We start from the raw sequence: 27,101 nt of genomic DNA, 5'->3' as shown, positions 1-27,101 counted from the left end.
TGTTGAGTCAGTGCGAGGAAATGCGGTGGTGATCCCGTGAGAAGACAGGATGCATCTTTCTCAGAGCTTGTACTTTTTATTGGCTTGATACAACTTCCTAAAGCTATCAACTTTACTCTGAAGATGTAATGAAAACGGTCAGGAACACAGGAAGCTAGGATCCGAGTGGGACCGACAGGGGAAATTAATCCGATTCTGTTCATTTAGCATTAATTCAGTGAAGTATGGACAGTTGTAGTGGAATAGAAGTAAACAAAAGGGCCGTGACCTCACTGAACGTCGGAGCAGGTGGAATGACCTGCTTCTGTTCTTAAAGCAGCGGGAGATTTAACCAGGCCTGTTGTGAACCCATAATGGAGTGCAGTTTGAGAATTTGTGCCCCACAGCCCAGTTCCAGGTAAGTGGTTAGATGTGGTGGCGTAGTGGTTAACAGGGTGCATTACAGTACCAGTGATCCGGGTTCAATTCCTGGCGCTGCCTGTAAAAAGTTTGTACTTTCTCCTCATGACTGCATGGGTTGCGTCCTGATGCTCCGGTCTCCTCCCACATTCCAAACATCTACCAGGTTAATTGGTCATCGTAAATTTTCCCATGATTAGGCTAGGTTAAATGGAGGGTTGCTGGGTAGCACTGCTTGAAGGGCTGGAAAGGCCTACTCTGTCTGAATGTGCAATATATAATTATAGTAATTTATAATAAATATTATGTACAACAGGAGAGTCAATATAACAGAAATACAGTTCCTGTCAGTGTGAATTAATCAGTCTGATGGCCTGGTGGAAGAAGCTGTTCCAGGGCCTATTGGTCCTGGCTGTTATGGTGCGGTACCATTTCCAGGATGGTAGCAGCTTGAACAGTTTGTGGTTAGGGTGACTCAGGTCCCCAATGATCCTTCGGGCCCTTTTTATGCACCTGTCTCTGTAAATGTCAAGAAAAAGTATTTCAGGATGTATATATTTTATATATCTTTCTGACATTAAACGTACCTTTGAAATGTGCTGAATAGTGGGAAGTTCACATCTACAGACGCACTGGGCTGTCTGCACCTCTCCCTGCAGAATCCTGTGATTGAGAGAAATACAGTTCCCATACCAGGCAGTGATGCAGCCAGTCAGGATGCTCTCAATTGTGCTATAGAAAGTTCTTAGAATTTGGGGGCCCGCATCAAACTTCAACCATCTGAGGTGAAAGAGGCACTGTTGTACCTTTTTCACCACACAGCCCATGTGTACAGACCACATGAGATCCTTGGTGATGTGTATGTCGAGGAATTTAAAGCTGTTCACCCTCTCAACCCCGGATCCATTGATGTCAATAGGTGTTAGCCTGGCTTCATTCCTCCTGCAGTTCACAACCAGCTCCTTTGTTTTTGCAATGTTGTGGGAGAGGTTGTTCTCTTAATACCACTGTGTCAGAGAGATGACTTCTTCTCTGTAGGCTGCCTCATTGTTATTTGAGATTAGGCCAATCAATGTAGTATCATCAACAAATTTAATTAATAGATTGGAGCTGTGGGTGGCGACACAGTCATAGGTATACAGAGAGTAACGGAGGGGTCTTAGGGCACATCCCTGAGGGGCTCCTAGGTTGAGTGTCAGAGGGGCAGAGATGAGGGAGCCCACCCTTACCACCTGCTGGCGATCTGACTAATTATCAATAAAAATCTGCAAAATTCTCTGAGCCTCTCGGGGCATCTCGCCCATTGTTGGCAGCGCAACTATGCAGTGGGCAGCAGAGTGACTGTGTGGTGACAGAATCAAGCTTCGATCCCACTTTCATGTTTTTAAAAGAAGTTTCATTGCGGTTTTAAAAAATTCTATTTCCCCCACTAGCCATGTTTACTGAGGCAGTCCAACCCATGTTGCATCATTACAATTTACAAATATATATAATTTTGTCTTATCAGCCCATTAAAGGTTGGTCCTGCAGTTCACCCACCTCCTGTAGTCACCTTTGTTCACTGATGCAGTCATTACCAGCTCTCTTGGCTGAATCGGAAATGCCTCTGACCCAGATGGTAGGTCTTTCTTTTTGAGACAGAAGGCATTAGTGTCTCCAGAGACTGAGGCACTTAGGGCAAGCTACCACTTTGCTGAGGTTTTGAAAGAGAACTCTGCAATCGACCATCTCATCTTTCAGATAAGATGCTGAATTAAAGACCTGACTACCCTGTCGGATACAGTGATAAATTACAGCACAGAAGCAAGTCCTTTACATAATCTAGTCCATGCTGATAGTGATATGCACCCAGAAAATAGCCCTCCCTCCCTGTCATTCGTATACCTATCCAAACCTCTCAAATGGTGAAATCAAGTTCGCATGCACCACTTGCACTGGCAGCTCGTTCCACAGTCATGACCTCTGAGTGAAGAAGATACCCCTTATGCTCCCCTTAAACTTTTCACCTTTCACCCTTAACCCATGACTTCTAGTTGTAGTCCCACCAAACCATAGTGGAAAAAGTCTGCATGTATTTACCCTATCTATACACCTCATAATTTTGTATACCTCTGTCAAATCTCCCTTCAATCCCTATTGTCCAAGAAATAGGATATTCAATCTTTCCTCCAGTCCCAGCAGCATCCTTGTAAATTTTCTCTGTACTCTTTCAATATTATTTGCATCTTTCCTGCAGATGGGTTACCAAATCTGCACACAATACTCCAAATTATGCCTCACCAATGTTTTGTACAAATTCAACATAACATTCCATCTCCTGTGTGCAGTACTTTGATTTATGAAGGCCAATGTACCAACAGTTTTCTTTACGACCTTATCCACTTTCAATGAATTATGGGCCAGTATCCCCAGATCCCTGATCCACACTGCTCAGTGCCGTAGTATCCACTGTGTAGACCTACCCTGGTTGGTCCTACCCAAGTGCAACTCCTTGCAATTGTTTGCATTACATTCCATCTGCCATTTTTCCAGCTGGTCCACATCCCATTGTATCTCTGATAGGCTTCCTCTCTGTCCACTACACCCCCAGTCTTGGGGTCATCCATAAATTTGCTGATCCACATTATCATCCAGATTATTATATAGATGACAAACAACAATGGACCCAGTATTGATCTCTGTGGCACTCCACTACTCAAAGGCCTCCAGATAGAGAAGCAACAATCTACCACCACTCTGGCTTCTCCCTCAAAGACAATGTCTTGAATGGTGAGTGACTGAATCTTCTTGGCCAACCTCTCATGAGGGATCTTGTCAAATGCTTTGCTAAAGTCTTTGTAGACAATGTTCACTGGCTTGCCTTTATAACTTTCCTGGTAACTTCCTCAAAAATCTCTAAAATTGGTTACATGCGACCTACCATGCACAAAGCCATGCTGACTATCCTTAATCAGTCTATGTCTATCCAAATATTCATATATCTGGTCCCTTAGAATACCTTCCAATAACTTTTTCAGAACTGATGTCAGGTTCACTGGCCTATAATTTCCTGGTTTATTTTTAGAGCCTTTTTTTTATCAGCAGAACGTTAATGAACTGCCAATCCTCCAGCACCTCACCTGTCGCTAAGGGTGATTTAAGGAGGTTTCTACTTTTATGAATTTGGACTGTGGACTTCTTCAGTCTTGAGGTTTTTGTATTGTTTTCACTCGTTTTTTCTCCATTTTTTTGTGCATAGGAGAGGGATTTGGGGGTCAATATTCCTGTGGTGTTTTGTGTGGGTGGGAGGGGGGTCTGAGGGTTCATGTTATTGTGTTTTTCTGAGCTTTTTGTGTGAAGGGGGGGATTTGGGCACCAATGTTCTTATAGTGCTTTGTGCGGGGGTGGGGAATTGGGGGGTCAATGTTCTTGTTGTGTTTTGTGTGGGAGGAAGGGGGGTTGAGGGGAGTTGATGATTGTGTTGCCATTCTTTTTTGTGCAAGGGGTGGGTTTGCTCTCTGATCTACCATGGTTTTACTTTGTTTTATGTCTATGTGGAGAAGAAGAATCACAGAGTTGTATACTGCATACATACTTTGATAATAAATGGATCTTTGAATATCTCTGCTGGGGACCCTGCAATTTTTTCACTTGTCCCCCACAGGATCCGATGAAAAACCTTGTCAGACCCTAGGAATTTATCCACCCTAATTTGCCTCAAGACGACAAACACCTCCTCTGTAATTTGTATTGGGTCCATGAAGTTGATGCCTCTTTGCTTCACTTCTATGGACTCTGTGCCTGTCTCCTTAGTAAATACTGATGTAATAAATCCATTTAAGATCTCCCCCATCTCTTTTGGCTCCACAAATAGATTATTATTCTGACTTCCATCTTATCCCTTGCAATCTTTTTGCACAACATCTCTGTAGAATCCCTTAGGATTCTCTTTCACCTTATCTGCTAGAACTACCTCATGCTTTCTTTTAGCCCTCATGATTTCTTCCTTAAGTGATCTCTTGCATTTCTTGAACTCCAAAAGCATCTAATTTGTTCCTATCTGCCTATACCTCAATATCTCTTGAAAACCAAGGTTCCCTAGACCTGTTATCTTACCTTTCATTCTGACAGACACATACAAGCTTTGTACTCTCAAAATTTCACTTTTGAAGGTCTCCCATTTACCAAATATAGCTTTGCCAGAAGACAGTTTATCCTAATCCACACTGGGCAGATTCTTTCTGATACCATCAAAATTGGCCTTTCTCCTATTTAGAATCTTAACCCACAAAGCAGACGTATCCTCTTGCAATTTACTTTGAAACCAAAGGCATTGTGATCACTATATTCAAAGTGTCCCTTACACAAATTTCTGTCACCTGCCCTGCCTCATTCCCTAGTAGCAGATCGAGTATCACACAGTCTCTCATTGGGACTTCTATGTACTGATGAGGCAACACACACAAAATACTGGAGGAAATCATCAGGACAGGCATGCTGTGGAAAAGAGTACAGTTGACGCTTCGTGCTAAGATTCTTCAGCGGTTCGGTGTGTATTGCTTGGATTTCCAGCTGAGGAGTGCAGTGGGAAAAAAAATGGATCCGGGAATACAGATCCATAATTCCTTGAAAATGGTGTCACATGTAGATAGACTCATAAAGAGGGCTTTTGGCACATTGGCCTTCATAGAATACTGAGCATAGGAATTAGGACATTATGTTGAAGCTGTATAAGATGTTGGTGAGGCCAAATTTGGAATACTATGTACAGTACTGGTCACCTACAGCACCTAGAGGGAAGATATCAATAAGATTGAAAGAGGACAGATAAAATTTACTCGTGACTTGAGTTATAAGGAAAGGTTGACTAGATTAGAAATATTTCCTTTGGAGAATAGGAAATGAGTGGAGATTTTGTATGGTTCAGCATGGACTAATTTAGCTGAAGAGCCTGTTTGAGCGCTGTACCTTTGACTCCATTTGATAGAGGTATACAAAGTTATGAAGGAATATAGATTCAATTGTAACAATTACGAGGAATTTGGATAGGTAGGTGGATGTGATGGTTAGCTATGGTCCAAGTAATGAGATTATGGTGAATAACAATTGGGCATGGACTAGGTGGGCTGAAGGACCTGTTTTGTGCTGTAGTACTCTGTGACTATTATACTACAGCCCCACAATAGCAATCTGGACAATGAGGAACAGATATACAGGCAGATTAGAGAACCATGTAAAAACAAGTATCATTGTCATGGGTGACTTCAACTTCCTGAATATAGACTGGAAGCTGCTTACTGCAAGAGGTTTGGATGGGACATAATTTGTTAGAATATCAGGAGTGTTATGTAAAACAGTATGTAGATAGTACAAGAGGCAGGCCCACAGTGGACTTGGTGTTGGGTAATGAGCCTAGCCAGGTGACTGCCAGAACAGTGGCAGAACGGTTAGGGAAGAGTGACGAATTACAAGAGGAACTAGAGGAGTTAATTGGGAGCAGCTGTTTTTTGGGTAAGTTCACGTATGACATGTTTAAATGCCAACTGCACAAGAGTTTTGGACAGGTTTGTTCTAGTAAGAGGAAAGGACAAGGAGTCAAGGTAAAGGAACCTTGGATATCAAGAGGGCCTGAATTGGTACTTAATATTGTATTTACCAAGGAGATGGACATGGAGGGAAGAGAGGTCAGTATGGAGATCAAGGAAAAGGTAATCTTGGGTATCCTAAAAGACATTAAGTTTGCAGGCCCTGATAGGATATACCTGAGGTGCCCTGGGAAATCTCAAGCACTCACATACAGTCCACAACCAGATGACTTCTCTTGCACATTGGTTACATATTAGTAGGTATGGGTTAGAGTTAATGGTCAACTGGGTGTAATTGGGTGGCACGAACTCATGGGCTGAAAGAGCCTGTACCATACTGTATCTCTAAACAATCAATAAATTTCTCAGAGGATCTATCCCTGGCCAAACATATTTATGTAATTACAAAGAAGGCATACCAGTGACTTCACTTCATCAGGTATATGACCAGAGTTGGTATGTCACTAAAGATGCTTGCAAATTTCTAAAGATGTAGAGAGTTTTCTGACTGGTTGCATCAGAGCCTGGTATAGAGGCTTCAATACATAGAATCACAAGAAGCCGCAGGGGGTTGTAGATTCAGCTGTTTCTATCATGGGCACAACCCTCCCCACCATTGCGGATATCTTCAAGAGACAGTGTCTCAGGAAAGTGATCTGTGATGATCCTTCTGTCAAGGACTTGTCCTGTTCTCATTACTATCATCAGGAAGCTCACACTCAACAATTCAGGAATTGCTTCTTCCCCTCTGCCATCTGATTTCTGAGTAATCTATGAACTATGAGCACTAACTCATTCAAAACACAGGAGATTCTATGGATGCTGGAAACCTTGAAGAATGCACACAAAGTGTACTGGAGGAACCCAGGAATTCAGGCAGCATCTATGTAAGGGAATAAACTGTTGATGTTTCAGGCCAAGATCCTTCATCAGGACTGGAAAGGAAGAGGGCAGAAGCCAGAATAAGAAGGTGGGAGGGGATGGGGAAGGAGTTCAAGCTGGCAGGTGATAAGTAAAACCAGGTGAGGGAAAAGATGGATTGGTGGAGGAGGTGGGAAAGAGGTAAGAAGCCGGTTCAATAACAGCTACTTCCCTTCAACCATTCAGTTCTTGAGCCAACCAGCAAAGCCCTAATCACAATAGTTTAGCAACACTGAGAACACTCCAATCACCTTGCACTATAGTGGACTTTATTTTGTCCTAATTGTTTTTTCTTGTTTTTTTATTGCACCTATGCAGACACATAATTGTGCATATGACAATAAACTTGACTTTGGCTTTGACTTTTAGCAACAAGATGCTGGCAGAGCCAGGTTCCAACTATGCAATCTCTTGTTTTTCATTGTATTTGACCAATGGAGAAAAAGAAACTTTGAAAATAAAGATCTCAGGTACGATAGACAGCTTGTGAGCTTCATGACAATAGTGATCCCTCCTCTCCAGTACCAAAATATAGACCATCTGAAGTTCTGGAAGTATTTCTCCAGCATTCTCCTCTGGGAGTATGAACAAATCAACCTCAGTCTGCTGCCTTATACCAGACTCCAGGCACTGAGACCCTAAGTCCAGTCAGTCAGATTGTTCTGAAAGAGCACCTTTCTCCTGAAACAGAGCAGATTATTCCCAGTAGTATCACCACTGGAGATCACCATTTGAACAGAGTCAAAGATACAAGGATGTTTTCAAAGCTTTCTTGAGAATATGCAGAATCTGCACTAAGTTATGGGAATGTAAGCCATAAACCACTCCAAATGGTCCGGGGAACCTGAGGTTGAATCATTGAAAGCAGCAAAGGTCCACCAGAGACAGGGCTTGGTTTCTAATTCCTATCTCTGTTTAGTACTGGCAATCCTGACCTATAAGAAGTGAGAACTCCAGAGGCACAAGACAATTCCAGAAAAAGCTGCAGTCATCGATGTATGCTCATTGCTGTGTCAGGGCTTAAACATTGTCACCTCCTACAAGGTGAGAATGAAGAGTATAAGTGGCAATGATGCATCACTCAATGACGAACTTAATGCTTTGAGAGGAAGAACAATATCATATTATGTCCTCACAGCATCTGACAACTCTGTGATCTTGGTCTCAAAGGCTCCTTCAGGAGGTGAACCTTCGCAAAGTGTACCTGATTAAGATCAAATTTTTCTCCAAGGGTCGTCACCTTGTCATGGTGGAGAGTCTTATGAGTTGCTGAGATCCATTCGTAAGGCCAGTGATGTTGTAGGGATGGAACTGGACTCTCTGACGGTGGTGTCTGAAAAGGGGATGCTGTCCAAGTTGCATGCCATCTTGGATAATGCCTCCCATCCACTACATAATGTACTGGTTGGGCACAGGAGTTGGTGGTAAGGTCAAGGGGAAGTTCCAGACAAAGTGTGACCACAACTGTGAAGACAGAGGAGGTCTGCAGCAGTGAAGAGCCTCCAGTCATCTTGCATTCAATGGCACTGGACCCTGACTCTGATCTGTCATGGACTGTGTGGTGGCTACCCATCTTGGAGTATCGTATTCACCTCATTATTATAGGAAGGATGTGGAAGCTGTCGAAAGGGTGCAGAGATGTCGCGATTAAAATACATGTCATGATGAAAGATTAAGCAAGCTAGTGATTTTCTCTTTGGAATGAAGGAGGATGAGAAACAACTTGATAGAGGTGTATGAGATGATAAGACAGCTAGCGCCTTTTTCCCAGGGTATACAAGAGGTAATCCTTTGAAGATAATTAAAAGAAAGGGGATGACAGAGATAAGTATTTACACAAAGTGGTGGATATACAGAATGTGCTGCCAGGGGTGGTGATAGAGGCAGATACATTAAGGACATTTATGAGACTCTAAGATAGGCACATGGATGAAAGAAAAATGGAGTCTATATGTGAGGGAAGGGTTAGATTGATCTTGGAGTAGGTTAAAAAAATCATCATAACATCATAGCCAAAGGGCCTGTACAGTACTATGTTTTATGAACTGTTCTATGTTCTACCCAAAAATTCTTTTGGCATTTCAACTATGTAGAAAAGAGAAAAGTGAAGCAGGAACAGCAATAGCTTGCAACAGGGTCAGAAAGGCAAAAGTTAAAATAAAAATCTGCATTCAACCTGTTTATACCAAAGGAGGCTGCTGCAATACCCTATATCCAGATCAATTCTCCTCGTAACATTCAGTTTGGGAAATAACTCCCTGAAGCACGACTGGAATCTTTGCCCTTTGCATTTTTATCAACTAGTAACTTCCCGGGTTTTCAGTGGATATTGCTGAGTTCCCTGTAAGTCATTGACACAGTTTTCTTGGTCATGGTCACGGCGAGCTGCTGACTATGAAATATGAACTGAATATATCCATGGATGAGTCAAACTCCAGAGTGAACGCGTTTCTTTCAACTGTGCAAATGAAGAGGCTTAACTGAAAATGTTCACTGTCCATTTCCCTCCATAGATGCTGCCAGGCCAGCATGCCAAATATCTTCTTCACTACCCTGTCGACCTATATAGCCATTTTCAGTGTACCAAGTACTTGATTCTTTGCAGTATTGTGTACTGCTCTAGTTACCTACCTACAAGAAAGATATCAATGACATTGAAATAGTACAAAGAACATTTACTGGCAGTACTTGACGTCTTGAGTTATAGGGAAAGGTTAACTAGATTAGGACTTCTTTTCCTAGAGGAGAATGATGGGAGATTTGACAGAGGTATACAAAATTGAGGGGTATAGGTAGGATAAATGCAAACAGGCTTTCTCCACTGAAGTTGGGTGAGGCTGAGGGTGAAAATTGAAATGTTTAATGGGCAATTGAGGAAACTTCTTTACTCGAGGTGGTGCAACTATGGAAGGAGATGTTGGCAGAAGTTGTGGCCATAGGTTCAGTAGCGGTACTTAGAAGTTTGGATAAACACATGGATGGGAGAGATATGATCCAAGTATGGGTCGATGGGACTGGGCAGAATAATAGTTCGGCATAGACTAGGTGGATCAAAGGCGTGTTTGTGTATTGTAGTGTTCTGTGACTCTAACTCTCGGTTTACAGCTCTACCCAGGGCCCTACCATTATGATGCAGATCAGTCAGCAGCTTTTGAAAGAGTGTTCCAGAGGAACAGTGGAGTTAGGCTAAAGACTGATTTATACTTGTGCGTACGGGCTACGCCGTAGGCCTGATTTACACTTTTGCGTAGCCCTACGCCGTAACAAGCATGTGTACTTGTGTCTGTGTCACTCTGCAATTCACCGCCAAAACGCTAGTTGGCAATGGGGTTTCTATGCCACTGTTGAGTTTCTTCGTGAGAGACATGGACGAGGAAATGCATTTCAAATAATCTTGGATGTCAGCAGGTAGATTTGACGATTTGGTTCATCGTCTCCAACCATTTATTATGCATCAGTGTACAGACATGGCGGAGAAAAGCAACCAGAAATGCGTATGAGGAAATGTGATTCTACCAAGCAGACCAATCACAGTTGTTGCGGTCTGCGTTGCCACGACACAAGAGTTACATTTTTGGGGAGGTGCACGTCACCCTACAGCATAGGGTAGGGCGTAGGGTATGCGATACCCACAGCGTACATTTGACGCACAAATATAAATCAGCCTTTGGATAGAGTACATTTAAACCAAAGATGGGATGCAGGCCGATTTTTAAAAAAAAATATATATATATATATATTTGTTGCACATGGTGTGGAGCTTCTGCAGGATGGGTTAAATTGCATGATTTAATATTAATGTTCAGGTATTGTAACTCCAGTGACTTCTGTGTAAAAGACAGTCTCTGATATGACTCACCATCGTCTATGGTGTCAAAGTCCTAGAAATATACAGCACAGAAGCAGGCACTCTGGCACTGGGTGTCAACCACCCATGTAAATTATCAATGTTCTTCAGTTTTGGAGTTATAACACTTCCTGTGTGTGGGGTGTCCAGGGAGGGCTAAAATGTCTGATGAACGAACTTGTCTTGTCCACTATAGGGCAGCTCACTCACCTTTGGTTACCTCTGGACACTCAGTTCTCACCTGTGGCTCCATATATTTGTTTGCATGTGGCGGCGGCTACATCCAGAACACTGCTTTGATAGACAGGTTAAACCAGATGAGTGTAGCTGGTGGCCTCATACCCCAGTGAGATAGGGACAGGCCTGTCCTAGTCAGTTCCAGCAGACTAGGCAGATGAGACCAATGACCAGGGAGGCAGTACTGCAACACTCCGTGGAGAGCGAAGGGCATGACAAGGCACAAAGACATCATGGTCATCCAATGCAACCAAGAGAGGCCCCTGTTTATGAGGCTTGTTAATACTACTGAACCTGGACTTCCCAGTGCAACAGCCTTTCCACTTTTAAAAGTCTCCCACACAGGTTTCCTGTCATCGTTGTACACAATTGACAATCACAACTCACACACTTCTCCCAGATTTCTCAGTCAGCCTGCAAAGTGAAGAGGACTGATACTGTTCTGTTTTTCAGTGACCATGCCTTTCTAGTAACACACATCAAAGTTGCTGGTGAACGCAGCAGGCCAGGCAGCATCTCTAGGAAGAGGTACAGTCAAAATTTCGGGCCGAGACCCTTCGTCAGGACCCTTCGCGTGGCCTGCTGCATTCACCAGCAACTTTTATGTGTGTCGCTTGAAATTCCAGCATCTGCAGATTTCCTCGTGTATGTGTTTCTAGTGCACACCCTAACACAATCTGTAGATCTCCATCTGACTGCATCAAGAAGGACCTACCTCCCAACACTGCCCCTCTGCTGCAGATTCCTTCACACAATCTTGGATGCTTGCTGCCAAGAAGGGCACTTTAAAAATGGAAGATTTTTTCCCCTCTTTTAGTTGATTTTAGATGTACATCCTTTCCTTTAAATTCCGAGGTCACTGCACCAAGGGAGGTGTATCCTGGTAAATCTCCTCTGTATCCTCTCTAAAGCTTCCCATCTTTCCTATAATGAGGCGATCATAACTGAGCATAATATTCCAAGTGTGGTCTATAAAACCAGAGTTTTATAGATCTGCAACATTACCTTGTGGCTCTTGAACTCTGTCCCCCGATAATGAAGGCCAACTCATCATGCGCCTTTTTATCCACCCTATCAACTTGCACATCAACTTCATGGATGTGGACCACAAGATCACTCTGTCTTGTCATTAACCCTGTATTGTGCCTTCACGTTTGACCTTCACACATTTCCAGTTGAACTCCATTTGCCAATTCTCAGTCCAACTCAGCAACCTATCGTTTTGTAACTTGCAGTATCTACCAGCCTCCATGTTATCTGCAGACTTACTAATCCATGCTTCCATGTCCTTATCCAAGTCATTTATAATTATTACAAAGAGCAGGGTCAAGAGAAAGATCACTCTGATCACTCCAGGCAGAATATGCTCTACCACATAACTATGGCCACACTTTGCGTTCTGTGGGCAAGCCAATTCTGAATGCACGGAGCCAGGTTTCCCTGGATCCCATGCCTCCAGACTTTCTGAATGAGCCTATTATGGGGAACCTTATCAAACACCTTACTAAAACATCACAGCCACTGCTCTACCTTCATCAATTTGCTTTGTCACTTTCTCAAAAAATGCAATCATCCATGATGACCATCCCTAAACAGTCTGATTTTCCAAATGCTCGTAAAAGCTGTCTCTAAAATCTTCTCCAATGATTTGCCCACCACTGACATACTTATGGTAGACCTGTGCTAATGGAGATTGTGGAGGAGATGTTGCCAAACTGACTGGGGTCTGCACGTGAGGAAACCAAGGATCCTTTTGCACAAGGAGATATTGAGGCCAAGGTCTTGAAGGTTACTGATTAGTTTTGGGGGCGGTGGGGGGGGATGAGAGTATTGAATATCAAGTTGTAGTTGATAAAGAGCATCCTGATGTTTGTATCTTTGCTGTCCAGATGTTCAGAGTTCAGTGAAGAGCCAATGAGATGGCATCTACTGTGGACCAGTTGTGCTGGTAAGCAAATTGGAGTGGATCCAAGTCACTTTTCAGACAGGAGTATATAAGTTTCATCACCAACCCCTCAAAACATTTCTTCATGGATATATCTGTTACCGGACGATAGTCATTGAGGCAGGTTACCACGTTCTTCTTAAGCACCGTTATAACTGAAGGTTGCCTGAAGCATGTGGGTATCTCAGACTGCTAAAGTGAGAGGTTAAAATCTCAGTGAATGCTCCAGCCAGTTGATCAGCGCTGGTCTTTAGTTCTTGGCTAGGTATTTCATCTGGACTGGCTGCTTTTCGTGAGTTCACCCTCCTGAAGGATGCTTTCATGTCGGCCTCAGAGACTGAAATCACAGGATCATCAGGGGCTGTGAGAGTTTGTGATGCTTCCTCCATGTTTTAACAGTCAAAGCAAGCATAGAAGGTACTGAGCTCATCTGGAAGTGAAACTCTGTTGTCGCCTATGTTGATTGATTTTCATTTTTAAGAGGTGATGGCATTCAAGCCCTGCCACAGCTGTTGAGCATCCCTTATTGATTCAAGTTTAGTCTGGAATTGCCAATTCACCTGTGAGATGGCTTTCCAGAGATTGTATATGGACCTCTTGTAACTTTCTTAGTCACCAGAATTAAATACCTCTGGTCTGGCCTTCAGCAGATTGTGCATTTCATAGTTCGTCCTGGGCTTCTGGTTGGGAAAGATTCTGAATGATTTTGTGGGGACACACTTGTCTATGACTGTTTTTACGAAGTCCATTACAACCATGGTGTACTCATTCAGATCCACAAGTGAATCCTTGTTCACAGCCCAGTCCACCAACTTGAAGTAATCCCACAGCTTTTCCTCTGTCTCCCGTGACCACCTCTTTGTTGTCGTAATCTCTGGAGCCTTGCTTTTTAGCCTCTGCCTGTATGCAGGTAGGAGAAGGACTATCAAGTAGTCTAATTTCCCGAAATGCCGTCTGGGCATGGAACAGTATCATAGTATAGCAGTGGTCTAGTGTGTTGGGACCTCTGGTGCTACAGATTATACGCTGACAGAAATTGGGGAGGAATTTCTCCAAACAAGCCTGATTGAAATCCATGACTCTGATTTGAAATATATCGGGGTGGATTATTTCTTGTTTGTGACAGCATCATGCAGTACCTCAAGCACTTGATTACAGTTTGCCACTGGTGGTATGTAAACTATGGTCAAGATCATGGAGGAGAGCTATCTTGGTAAATAGAATAGTCGGCATTTAATAGAAACATAGAAAACCTACAGCACAATACAGGCCCTTTGGCCCACAAAGCTGTGCTGAACATGACCCTACCTTAAAACTACCTAGGCTTTACCATAGCCCTCTATTTTTCTAATTGAGAGGTGTTCAAGGTCTGGGAAATACTTTAGAGTGAGGGAGGAATACTTGATAGAGGTGTATAAGATGAAAAGTAATTTTTTGTGTGAAGAGATCTTTGGTCTTTGTCATCTTGATGCCTAAAATGAGGTTTCTCCTGGTTATTCTGAGAGTGGTTTTGTCACTGGACTAGATGGCAGCATCCTGGGCTTTTAGTAGGGAGCACACCTCTGCGTTTAGCCAGAGCTTCTGGTTGGGCAGTGAAATAACCATTCTTGAAGTACCAACATCATCTACACACCTACTGATGCTGCCGGTGACAAGTAAAGAATATTCTTCTTGGTCCGTGTTTTCTCCATTTGTGATGGCCTTCTTGAACATCTGCCAGTTAGTTTGTTCAAAACAGCCCTGAAGCATAGAGGTTGCCTCATTAGGCCACACACAGTGATGGTCCTCCTGACTGCTTTCTCCATTTTCAGCAGTAGTCAGTATTCTGGGATTAACATTATAGAGATGTGGTCAGAGAGGCCAAGATAAGAGTGTTAGGTGGCTATATGTTCCACTACTGGCCATGGTGATGTATAAAAAAACATAGAAAAACCTACAACACAATACAGGATCTTCGGCCCACAAAGCTGTGCCGATCATGTCCCTACCTTAAACTACCTAGGCTTTACCCATAGCCCTTTAATTTTCTAAGCTCCATGTACCTGACCAGGAGTCTCTTAAAAGATCCTATCATATCCACCTCCACCACCGTTGCTGGCAGCCCATTCCATGCACTCACCACCCTCTGTGTAGAAAACTTACCCCTGACATCTCCTCTGTACCTGCTTCCGAGCACCTTAAAACTATGCCCTCTCGTGATAGCCATTTCAGCCCTGCGAAAAAGCCTCTGACTATCCACACGATCAATACCTCACATTATCTTGTACACCTCTATCACATCACCTCTCATCCTCCGTCGCTCCAAGGAGAAAAGGCTGAGTTCACTCAACCTATTTTCATAAGGCATGTTCGCCAATCCAGGCAACATCCTTGTAAGTCTCCTCTGCACCCTTTCTATGGTTTTCACGTCCTTCCGATAGTGAGGTGACCAGAATTGAACACAGTACTCCAAGTGGGGTCTGACCTGGGTCCTATATAGCTGCAACATTACCTCTTGGCTCTTAAACTCAATCTTACGATTGAAGGCCAATGCACCCTGTGCCTTCTTAACCACAGAGTCAACCTGCATAGCAGCTTTGAGTGTCCTGTGGACTCGGATCCCAGGATCCCAAGTTCCCCCTGATCTTCCACACTGCCAAGAGTCTTACCATTAACACTATATTCTGCCATCAAATTTGACCTACCAAAATGAACCACCTCACACTTATCTGGGTTGAACTCCATCTGCCGCTTCTCAGCCCAATTTTGTATCATATCAATGTCCCGTTGTAACCTCTGACAGCCCTCCACACTATCCACAACACACCCAACCTTTGTCATCAGCAAATTTACTAACCCATCCCTTCACTTTCTCATCCAGGACATTCATAAAAATCATAAAGCGTAAGGGTCCCAGAACAGATCCCTGAGGCACACCACTGGTCACCGGCCTCCATGCAGAATATGACCTGTCTACAGTCACTCTTTGCCTTCTGTAGGCAAGCCAGTTCTGGATCCACAAAGCAATGTCCCCTTGGATACCATTCCTTCCTTACATTCTCAATAAGCCTTGCATTGGATACCTCATCAAATGCCTTGCTAAAATCCATAGACAGTACATCTATGGCTCCACCTTCATCAATGTGTTTTGTCACATCCTCAAAAAATTCAATCAGGCTCATAAAGCGTGACCTGCCTTTGACAAAGCCATGCTGACTATTCCTAATCATATTATGCCTCTCCAAATGTTCATAAATCCTGCCTTTCAGGATCTTCCCCATCAACTTACCAACCACTGAGGTAAGACTCACTGGCCTATAATTTCCTGGGCTATCCCTATTCCCTTTCTTGAATAAGAGAACAACATCTGCAACCCTCCCATCCTCTGGAACCTCTCTCGTCTTCATTGATGATGCAAAGATCATTGCCAGAGGCTCAGCAATCTCCTCCCTCGCTTCCCACAGTAGCCTGTGGTACTTCCCGTTCGGTCCCGGTGACTTATCCAACTTGATGCTTTCCAAAAGCTTCAGTACATTCTCTTTCTTGCTTTCTACATTTTCAAGCTTTTTCAGTCCACTGCAAGTCATCCCTACAATTGCCAAGATCTTTTTCCGTAGTGAATACTGAAGCAAATTATTCATTAAGTACGTACGCTATTTCCTATGTGTTGATAAAATTTGAGTAAAAGGTCCTGCAGATTAACATGATGGAAGTCTCCTGCAGTTATGAAGAGGCCATCCAGATGCTTGTTTTGTAGAGAGCTGATGATACTTTAAACTTCATACACGGGAATGTATGAGCATAAACTCCCTGAGCAGGTAAGATGTTTAATTGCCCCAGAACAGTAACTAGCTAACCACAGATGAGTTTGTGCATCAACCTTTGTTAACGCACACACAGGTTTCACCTCCTTTTGATTCCATTGGCAGGGAGTTTCTGTTTGTGTGGAACAGAGTTATTCCGTTGAGTTGAAGTGCTAAGCCAGGCATGTTATTGTTTAACCATGTTTTGGTGAAACCCAGAATGCAGCAGTTTCTCATCTCTTTCTGCGCATTCACTCTCAGTCTCAGTGAGTACATTTTATTTCCTAAAAAATAAAATGGCCTGGAAAACTGATGGTACCACCAGCCTAGTCAGCTGGTTAGGTTAGCTCTCAGCTCTTTCTTCCTCTTGCACTGCTTGCCTGTGCTGCTGCCTTGGTTTAGCTGCCTAGTCCAGGCCGCTGTCCATAGAACACAGTAGTCCACTGAGCACCGCTATTAACTTGGCTGCCACTGGATTAAAAGTAATTTTATCTACGAATTCAGCAGTGCTGTTTTCACGGAGCTTTGGTTAACTGAAATCCCTGACTAAAAGCTTTAAAACACTTTCTAAGAATTTAAAGATAGCACCATTACAGGGAGCTGGATCTCAGCATGCTGCCATATTGCCTGTTTCACCAGAGGTCTGAAGTTGAGCTGATTTTCCATTATTAAAGAAACACAACAGGGATAAACTAGCGAGCTATACAGAATTATAGAGTCATCAAACTATGCAGCATGAAAACTGTCTACACTATCTATGCCTCTCATAATCTTATAAATGTCTATCAGCTCTCCTGTCAGCCTTTACTACTCCAAAGGAATTGATCCAAATTTGCCCAACTTCTCTCTACACTCATACACTCTAATCCAGGAAGCATTCTTGCCTGTGCCCTTTCCAAAGCCTCCATATCCTTCCTGTAATGTGCAAACAGAAATGTGCAATGAACAAGAGAAAGGCTGCTGATGCTGGGAACACATAGGAAATGCTGGAGGAATTCAGCACGTCAGGCAGCAACTATGGAACTGAACAAGTAGTTGATGTATTGGGCTGAGATCTTTCTTCAGGACTGTCAAGGAAGGGGGAAGATGCCAGAATAAAAAGATGGGAGTGGGGAAAGAGGCTACCTGGAAGGTGATAGATGAAGCCAGGTGGTCAAGAACTGGAGAGGAAGGAATCTGATAGGAGAGGAGAGTAGACCATAGGAGAAAAGGAAGGAGGAGGGGACCCAGAGGGGAGTAATAGGCAGGTGAGAAGAAGAAAAGGTCAGTGGGGAATAAAGGAAAGGGAGGTGGGGTAAAATATGCTTACCAGAAGGAGAAATTGATATTCACGCCATCAGGTTGGAGGCTACCCAGACAGAATATAAGGTGTTGCTCCTCCATGCTGAGGGTGACCTTTTCTTGGCACAAGAGGGGGCCATGGACTGACACATTGGAATGGGAATCATAATTAAACTCTTTGGCCCTACTTGTGGTGGATGGTGCAGAGGACCAATTTACAAGTTCTGACCAATGTAGAGGAGACTGCATGGGGAGCACCAGACACAATGGACCCCAGTAGATTCTCAGGTGAAGTGTTGTCTCACCTAAAAAGACTGTTTGGGGCCCCAGATGGAGATGAGAGAAGAGGTGAATGGGAGTAGCACAGTGGAGGATAATGTGTTGGATGGGGAGGCTGACAGGTTGGTAGGTAAGCACAAGAGGAACTCTATCACTATTAAGGCAGTGGGAAGATGGGCTGAGAACAAATGTAAGGGAAATGGAGGGGATTGCACATAGTACGCCACATGTGGCTTAACCAATTTTATACAACGGCAACGTGACTTCCTGACTCTAATTCAGAGTCCCAAACATTGAAGTCAAGCATACCTTGCACCTTCTTCTACTTCAATCTATTTGTGTGACTGTTTTCAGAGAGCTATGGACTTGGAGCTCAAAATCCCTCCATAAATCAATGCCATTAAGGGTCTTTCCCTTAACTGTGTACTTTCCCCTTAATTAGACCTCCAAAAATGCAAACCTCCTCTTGCTTGGATTAAGCTCCATCTGCTATCTCTCTGTCCCATTTATTGACAACCCTCTATGCTGCCCACAACTTCACCAATCTTTGTGCCATCTGCAAGCTTACTAACCCATCTACATTTTCATCCAGGTCATATATAGGCATCCTTCTGACTCCAAAGAAAGTGGGTAGCAGTTGAGGAAAATCAACCTGTGGTGATGCACTTCCTAGAATGACTGAAGAGTCCCACCCTGGAGTGACAGCCTCGTCCATGCTGGCTGGAGCTGAAGGAAGACTGGCATCTGGTTGAAGCAGCCCTCTCCTTCCATGGAGCTCTCTTAGACGCCAGCTCGTTGCTGTTGGTACTTACTGCTTTTTGTATGCCTTTTCAAACTGCCAGGTGGCCCAGTTGTTTGCTACGTCTTCCCTATTGTTCACATCGATGTTGGCCAGCTTCAGATCTATTCTGCAGACATCCTTAAAGCAAAACTGTGGGAAACCAACTGGGCATGCAGCCTCTGCCTGTTGCCCATACTGAAGGTCTTTTGGGAATTGACCAGAGCCCATTCTGTATATATATGTCCCTGTAGAATGCCACTGGTTTCAGTTCACAAATGCAGCACATCACACTTGTCTTAGTTAAGTTCTGTTTGCAATCCTTTGCCTGCTTCCTTGGTTGTTCTGGATCCTGTTGTAACTGAGGCAGTCTTGTTCATTGTACAGTACACCATCAATTTTGGTGTTATCCATTAACTTCGTTCTTTTCCAATACTTTAAAAATATAAAACAAAAACAGGAACCCAGAACCAAACCCATGACAAACCATTGATCACAGGCCTCCAATCAGAAACACAACCCTCCACTATTGCCCTCTGACTTTACCACCAAAGCAGTTTTGGCTAAATTACCAGGAATACCATATTTAAAGTATCTACATCAGGGCCCAACCAGCCATTGGGCAGGAGGAACAGAAACCTGAAATCCCACAAAAGGTTCAAGAACAGAATCAGAACTAGAATAAGATTTATTATTGCTGATTTATAACACGAAATTTGTTTTGTGGCTGTAGTACAATGCGAACATGTAAAATTGCTATAAATTACAAAAAACAAATAAATCATGCATAAAAAGGGAATGTTGAGGTATTGTTCATGGACTGTTCAGAAATCTGATAAGAGGGGAAAGAATCTTTTTCTTGAGTCATTGAGTGTGGATCATGTACCTCCTCCTCAATGCTAACAATGAGCATGTTCCTAATGGTGAGAGACCTTAGTTATGGATATTTTCTTGAGGGACCACCTCTAGAAGATGTCTCCTGCTATGCCTTCTGTGTAATTACATCAATCTGTTGAGCCCAAGATAGATACTCTGAGATTTTGACAGCCTGGAACTTGAAGCTTCTCACCCTTATGACCACTCACCTCTGACCTCTGAATGAGTACTGTTGCATGTTCTTCTGACTTCCCCTTTTTGAAGTCCACCTTCAATTACTTGCATGCAAGGTTTTTGTTGCAGTACCACTCAACCATCTATCTCACTCCTGTATGCCTTCACGTTGCCATCTGAGATTTTACCAACAATGGCAAATTTAGAGATGGCACCTGAACTGTCACACAGTCATGAGAGTAGTGAGAGTAGAACAATGGGATAAGCACATATCCTCGAGGTGTTGCTTGTCAGTGACGAGAAGATATATGTATGGACTATGATCTCCTGTTAATAAAGTTGAGGACCTAGTTGCAGAGGGAGGTCCAGATTTAGAAGCTTGGTGATTAATACTGAGGGGATGATGGTGCTGAATGCTCAGGTATAATCAATAAACAGCAGCCTGACATACCTTGTGCTGTTACCTAAATGCCCTAAGTCAAGTATAGAACCTGTGAGATTGTACCTGCTGCAGACCTATTGTGGTGTTAGGCAAATTGCAGTGGATCCAGGTTTTGTTCAGGCAAGAGTTAATTCTAGCGTAACCTCACCGATGCCTTATAAAGTCTCAACATTATATCCTTGGCTTTATATTCTAGTCCTCTCTAAATGAATGCTAACATTGCATTTGTCTTCCTCACAGTGGACCTGCAAATTAACCTTCAGGGAATCCTGCATGAGGACTCTCAAGTCCCTTTGCACCTCAAATTTTGGAATTTTCTCTCCATTTAGAAAGTAATATGCATTTTTATTTCTTCTACCAAAGTGCATGACTCTACACTTCCTGATAGTGTATTCCATCTCTCACCACTTTGCCCATTCTCCTAATCTGTTTATGTCCTTCCACAGCTTTTCTGCCTTCTCAACACCACCTGCCTTTCCATCTATCTTTGTATTGTCCATAGACTTGGCCACAAACCATGAATTCCATCATCCAAATAATTGATATACAACATAAAAAGAAGCAATCCTGACATCAAACTTAGCAGAACTCCACTAGTCACCACTTGGCAGCCAACCAGAAAAAGCTCACTTTATTCCTGCTCTTCGCCTCCTGCCAATCAGCCACTGCTTTATTCATGCTAGTATCTTTCTTGTAATACCATGGGCTCTTAACTTGTTAAGCTGCCTCGAGGGTGGCACTTGCCTTTTGAAAATCCAAGTACACAACATCCATCAATTCTCCTTTGTCTGTGCTGTTTGTTATTTCTTCGAAGAATTCCAACAGATTTGTCAGGCAAGGTTCTCCCTTAAGGAAACCATGCTGACTTTGGCCTATTTTATCATATCTTCAAGTACCCTGATACCACATCCTTAACAATCGACTTTAACATCTTCCCAACCACTGAGGTCAGACTCATTTGTCTAAAATTAGATGGCACAAGTTTAATATGAGACAGGCAAAGTTTAAAGGAGATCTGAGAGGCAGATTTTTCACACAGAGGATGGTGTCTTCAACGAGCTGCCAGAGGCAGTGGTACAGACAGGTACAACGACAATATTCCCATCAGATCCTCCTGAAAATTTCTTCTTGTCACTTGAAAGCTATGCTTTTTTGTTATTGATACCCCTACACTCATACCATGGGAAAAACTGTCTGATTGTCTGCCCTATCTATAGTTTATAATTTTAAAAATCTTTTACCATAATCCCAGACTATCCAATGCACCCCCATAACAAAAGTCCATTTTGGGCAACACACTGATGAATTTCCTCCATACTCTCTTTGGCATCTTCCTGTAGAATGGTGGCTAAAACTGCACATAGTTTTCCAAGAGAAGCCTGACCAGCATTTTGTTCGGAGAAGGTGTCTGAACTTCAAGAGGCACTCAACTCTCAGGCCTGGTTTTCTTTAAAAGGCTTCATAACTCAATGTATTTGTCAAGCATAGGGTGAGGTCATAAAGGTTCCTCCAATTTTCTTCTAGTTTGCTCGTGTTTAATGTCGTAAACTCCCACGTGGACTTAGCTAAAAATCCACTGCTGTGGTGTGAAGTGAAATGTACTTCTCTAGCTGAAGTGAATTTGGCAATTTATCTCTAACCTTAGACCCAGTAAAGTTACCAAGATTATGAAATGGAATTGACACTTACACTGTATTGTAGGCAACAAGGTTCTGGTGGTTTGCGAATGGCTCCTTGTATCCCAGTCAGTAATCAAAAAGGCAAAACTTCAGTATATTGGTTAGCTTTTTTTTCAAGCTAAAGTCTTGGATGTAGAAATAAACACTTCAGTTTGCCTGCGATGTCAAAATGACTGCACGTACCAAATACCGACAGAAAAAGGGGAACTCAACTATCGTTCAATTATTAGTTAGTCACTTATAAATAGAAATAGAGGAAGTCACGGGGTGGTGTCTAGAAATTTCTTTAGAAGAACTGTTCCAGTGTTATTGCTACAGAAAATACAAAAGCGAACATTAAAATTTGAAGTAAGAACTGTTGAAGCTGTTCATTAATAAAAATCAATATTCAAGTTTGAACCATATTTTACAATTGGAACAATCAGATATTTTTGTGTGCAACACAAAGCCATGTTAAAGTCTGAGGCGACATGGCTCAGTGCTCCAGTGCACCATAACATGGTGGCTCTTGTCCTACAGCTTGTGCTTGCTTGCATACCTGAACTTGAACTCATCACTTGTTGCATGTGCTGAATACACACTCCATGTATGTACTGAGTACACACTTCATACATGTGCCATGTATGCACTCCATGCATATGTTTCCTGCTCACTTCACTTCACAGTTATGGGGAGCATTTAAGCATCGCCTCACACTGGAGAATTTGCTGGGATAAACAGGATTCCTGGATTTCAGTGCTTTAAAAAGGATAGAGAGGGCAGAAAAAGGGGAGGAGGGATGGCATTACTGGTCAGGGATACTATTACAGCTACATAAAGGGTGGGTAATGTAGCAGGACCCTCTTTTGAGTCAGTATGGGTGGAAGTCAGGAACAGAAAGGGAGCAGTTACTCTACTAGGAGTATTCTATAGGCCTTCTGGTAGCAGAAGAGATACCAAGGAGCAGATTGGGAGGCAGATTTTGGAAAGGTACAAAAATAACAGGGTTGTTATCATGGGTGACTTTAACTTCCCTAATATTGATTGGCACCTGATTAGTTCCAATGGTTTAGATGAGGCAGAATTTGTTAAGTGTGACCAGGGCGGATTCCTGTCACAGTATGTTGACAAGCCTACTAGGGGGAATGCCATACTAGATCTAGTATTAAGTAATGAGCTGGGTCAGGTCACAGATCTCTCAGTGGGTGAGCATCTGGGGGACAGTGACCACTGCTCCCTGGCCTTTAGCAATATCATGGAAAAGGATAGAATCAGAGAGGACAGGAAAATTTTTAATTGGGGAAGGGCAAATTATGAGGCTATAGGCTAGAACTTGCAGGTGTGAATTGGGATGATGTTTTTGCAGGGAAATATACTATGGACATGTGGTCGACGTTTAGGGATCTCTTGCAGGATGTTAGGGATAAATTTGTCCCGGTGAGGAAGATAAAGAATGGTAGGGTGAAGGAACCATGGGTGACAAGTGAGGTGGAAAATCTAGTCAGGTGGAAGAAGGCAGCATACATGAGGTTTAGGAAGTAAGGATCAGATAGGTTTATTGAGGAATATAGGGTAGCAAGAAAGGAGCTTAAGAAGGGGCTGAGGAGAGCAAGAAGGGGGCATGAGAAGGCCTTGGCGAGTAGGATAAAGAAAAACCCCAAGGCATTCTTCAATTGTGTGAGGAACAAAAGGATGACAGGAGTGAAGGTAGGACTGATTCAAGTCAAGGGTGGGAAGATGTGCCTGGAGGCTGTGGAAGTGAGCGAGGTCCTCAATGAATACTTCTCTTTGGTATTCACCAATGAGAGGGAACTTGATGGTGAGGACAATATGACTGAGGTTGATGTTCTGGAGCATGTTGATATGAAGGGAGAGAAGGTGTTGGAGTTGTTAAAATACATTAGGACGGATCAGTCCCCGGGGCCTGACGGAATGTTCCCCAGGCTGCTCCATGAGGCAAGGGAAGAGATTGCTGAGCCTCTGGCTACAATCCTTATGTCCTCGTTGTCTACGGGAATGGTACTGGAGGATTGGAGGGAGGAGAATGCTGTCCCCTTGTTCAAAAAAGGTAGTAGGGATAGTCTGGGTAATTATAGACCAGTGAGCCTTACATCTGTGGTAGGAAAGCTGTTGGAAAAGATTCTTAGAGATGGGATCTATGGGCATTTAAAGAATCATGGTCTGATCAGGGACGGTCAGCATGGCTTTGTGAAGGGCAGATCATGTCTAACAAGCCTGACAGAGTTCTTTGAGGAGGTGACCAGGCATATACATGAGGGTAGTGCAGTGGATGTGATCTATATGGATTTTAGTAAGGCATTTGACAAGGTTCCACACGGTAGGCTTATTCAGAAAGTCAGAAGACATGGGATCCAGGGAAATTTGGCCAGGTGGATTCAGAATTGGCTTGCCTGCAGAAAGCAGAGTGTCATGGTGGAGGGAATACATTCGGATTGGAGGGTTGTAACTGGTGGTGTCCCACAAGGATCGGTTCTGGGACCTCTACTTTTCGTGATTTTTATTAACGACCTGGATGTGGGGGTAGAAGGGTGGGATGGCAAGTTTGCAGACAACACAAAGGTTGGTGGTGTTGTGGATAGTGTAGAGGATTGTCGAAGATTGCAGAGAGACATTGATAGGATGCAACCTGGAGAAGTGTGAGGTGGTACACTTTGGAAGGACAAACTCCAAGGCAGAGTACAAAGTAAATGGCAGGATACTTGGTAGTGTGGAGGATCTGGGGGTACATGTCCACAGATCCCTGGAAGTTGCCTCACAGGTAAATAGGGTGGTTAAGAAAGCTTATGGGGTCACACAAACACAAGAAAATCTGCAGATGCTGGAATTTCAAGTAACACACATAAAAATTGCTGGTGAACGCACCAGGCCAGGCAGCATCTATAGGAAGCGGTATGGTCGGCGTTTCGGGCCGATACCCTTCGTCAGGACTAACTGAAAGAAGAGCTAGTAAGAGATTTGAAAGTGGGAGGGGGAGGGGGAGATCTGAAATGATAGGAGAAGACAGGAGGGGGAAGGGATGGAGCTAAGAGCTGGAAAGTTGATTGGCAAAAGGGATATAAGAGGATCATGGGACAGGAGGTCTAGGGAGAAAGAAAGGGGGAGGGGGGAAGCCCAGAGAGTGGGCAAGGAGTATAGTGAGAGGGACAGAGGGAGAAAAAAAATTAATAATAATTAAAAAAAACGGTTGGGGTACGAAGGGGAGGTGGGGCATTAACGGAAGTTAGAGAAGTCAATATTCATGCCATCAGGTTGGAGGCTACCCCGATGGAATATAAGGTGTTGTTCCTCCAACTCGAGTGTGGCTTCATCTTGACAGTAGAGGAGGCCGTGGACAGACATATCAGAATGAGAAGGGGACATGGAATTAAAATGTGTGGCCACTGGGAGATCCTGCTTTCTCTGGTGGACAGAGCGTAGTTGTTCAGCGAAACAGTCTCCCAGCCTGTGTCGGGTCTTGCCAATATATAGAAGGCCGCATCGGGAGCAGTATATCACCAGATGCAGTATATCACCCCAGCCGACTCACAGGTGAAGTGTCGCCTCACCTGGAAGGACTGGCTGGGGCTCTGAATGGTGGTGAAGGAGGAAGTGTAAGGGCATGTGTAGAACTTGTTCTGCTTACAAGGATAAGTGCTGGGAGGGAGATCAGTGGGAAGAGATGGGGAAGACAAATGGACCAGGGAGTCACATAGGGAGCGATCCCTGCGGAATGTGGGGGGGAGGGAGGGAAAGATGTGCTTAGTGGTGGGATCCCGTTGGAAGTGGCGAAAGTTACGGAAAATAATATGTTGGACTCAGAGGCTGGTGGGGTGGCAAGAGGATGGGGTGAGAGCAGATGTGCATGAAATGGGAGAGATGAGTTTGAGAGCAGAGTTGATGGTGGAGGAAGGGAAGCCCCTTTCTTTAAAAAAGGAGGACATCTCCTTTGTCCTGGAATGAAAAGCCTCATCCTGAGAGCAGATGCTGCGGAGACGGAGGAATCGCTAGAAGGGGATGGCACTTTTGCAAGAGACAGGGTGAAAAGTGGAATAGTCCAGGTAGCTGTGGGAGTCCATAGGCTTATAGTAGACATCAGTGGATAAGCTGTCTCCAGAGATAGAGACAGAAAGATCAAGAAAGGGGAGGGAGGTTTCAGAAATGGACCAGGTAAACGAGGGCAGGGTGGAAGTTGGAGGCAAAGTTAATGAAGTTAACAAGCTCAGCATGCATGCAGGAAGCAGCGCCAATGCAGTCGTCGATGTAGCAAATGAAAAGTGGGGGACAGATACCATTATAGGCTTGGAACATGGATTGTTCCACAAAGCGAACAAAAAGGCAGGCATAGCTGGGACCCATACGGGTGTCCATGGCTATACCTTTAGTTTGGAGGAAGTGGGAGGAGCCAAAGGAGAGATTATTAAGAGTAAGGACTAGACGGAACAGAGTGGTGGTAGAGGGGAACTGGTTAGGTCTGGAATCCAAAAAGAAGTGGAGAGCTTTGAGACATTCCTGGTGGGGGATGGAAGTATATAAGGACTGGACATTCATGGTGAAAATAAAGCGGTGGGAGCCAGGGAACTTAAAATCATCGAAAAAATTCGGAGCACGAAAAGTGTCATGAACATAGGTGGGAAGGGATTGAACGAGGGGGGATTCAACAGTGTCAAGGTATACAGAAATGAGTTCGATGGGGCAGGAGCAAGCTGAGACAATGGGTCTGCCAGGACAGGCAGGTTTGTGGATCTTGGGTAGGAGGTAGAAACAGGAAGTGCGGGGTGTGGGAACTGTAAGGTTGGTAGCAGTGGATGGGAGATCCCCTGAGCGGATAAAGTTGGTGATGGTGTGGGAGACAATGGCCTGGTGCTCCTTAATGGGGTCACGATCGAGGGGTAAATAAGAGGAGGTATCCGTGAGTTGT

General features: G+C 43.7%; 1 protein-coding gene across 1 annotated transcript in view; it reads right to left on the bottom strand.

Moving 5' to 3' along the window:
• LOC140209876 (SHC-transforming protein 1-like) overlaps positions 1–22,390 on the bottom strand; it is a 198,664-nt gene extending 176,274 nt beyond the window's left edge. Inside the window, exon 1 of the mRNA XM_072278497.1 lies at positions 22,215–22,390. The gene's annotated coding sequence lies outside the window, so the exon portion shown is untranslated. The remainder of the gene's footprint in view (positions 1–22,214) is intronic.
• Positions 22,391–27,101: the final 4,711 nt, after the last annotated feature.

The sequence above is a fragment of the Mobula birostris genome, chromosome 14, assembly GCF_030028105.1.
Source record: "Mobula birostris isolate sMobBir1 chromosome 14, sMobBir1.hap1, whole genome shotgun sequence".
NCBI lineage: Eukaryota > Metazoa > Chordata > Chondrichthyes > Myliobatiformes > Myliobatidae > Mobula > Mobula birostris.
Note: the sequence above shows the minus strand (reverse complement) of the source record. Positions and strands in the feature narration are given on the sequence as shown.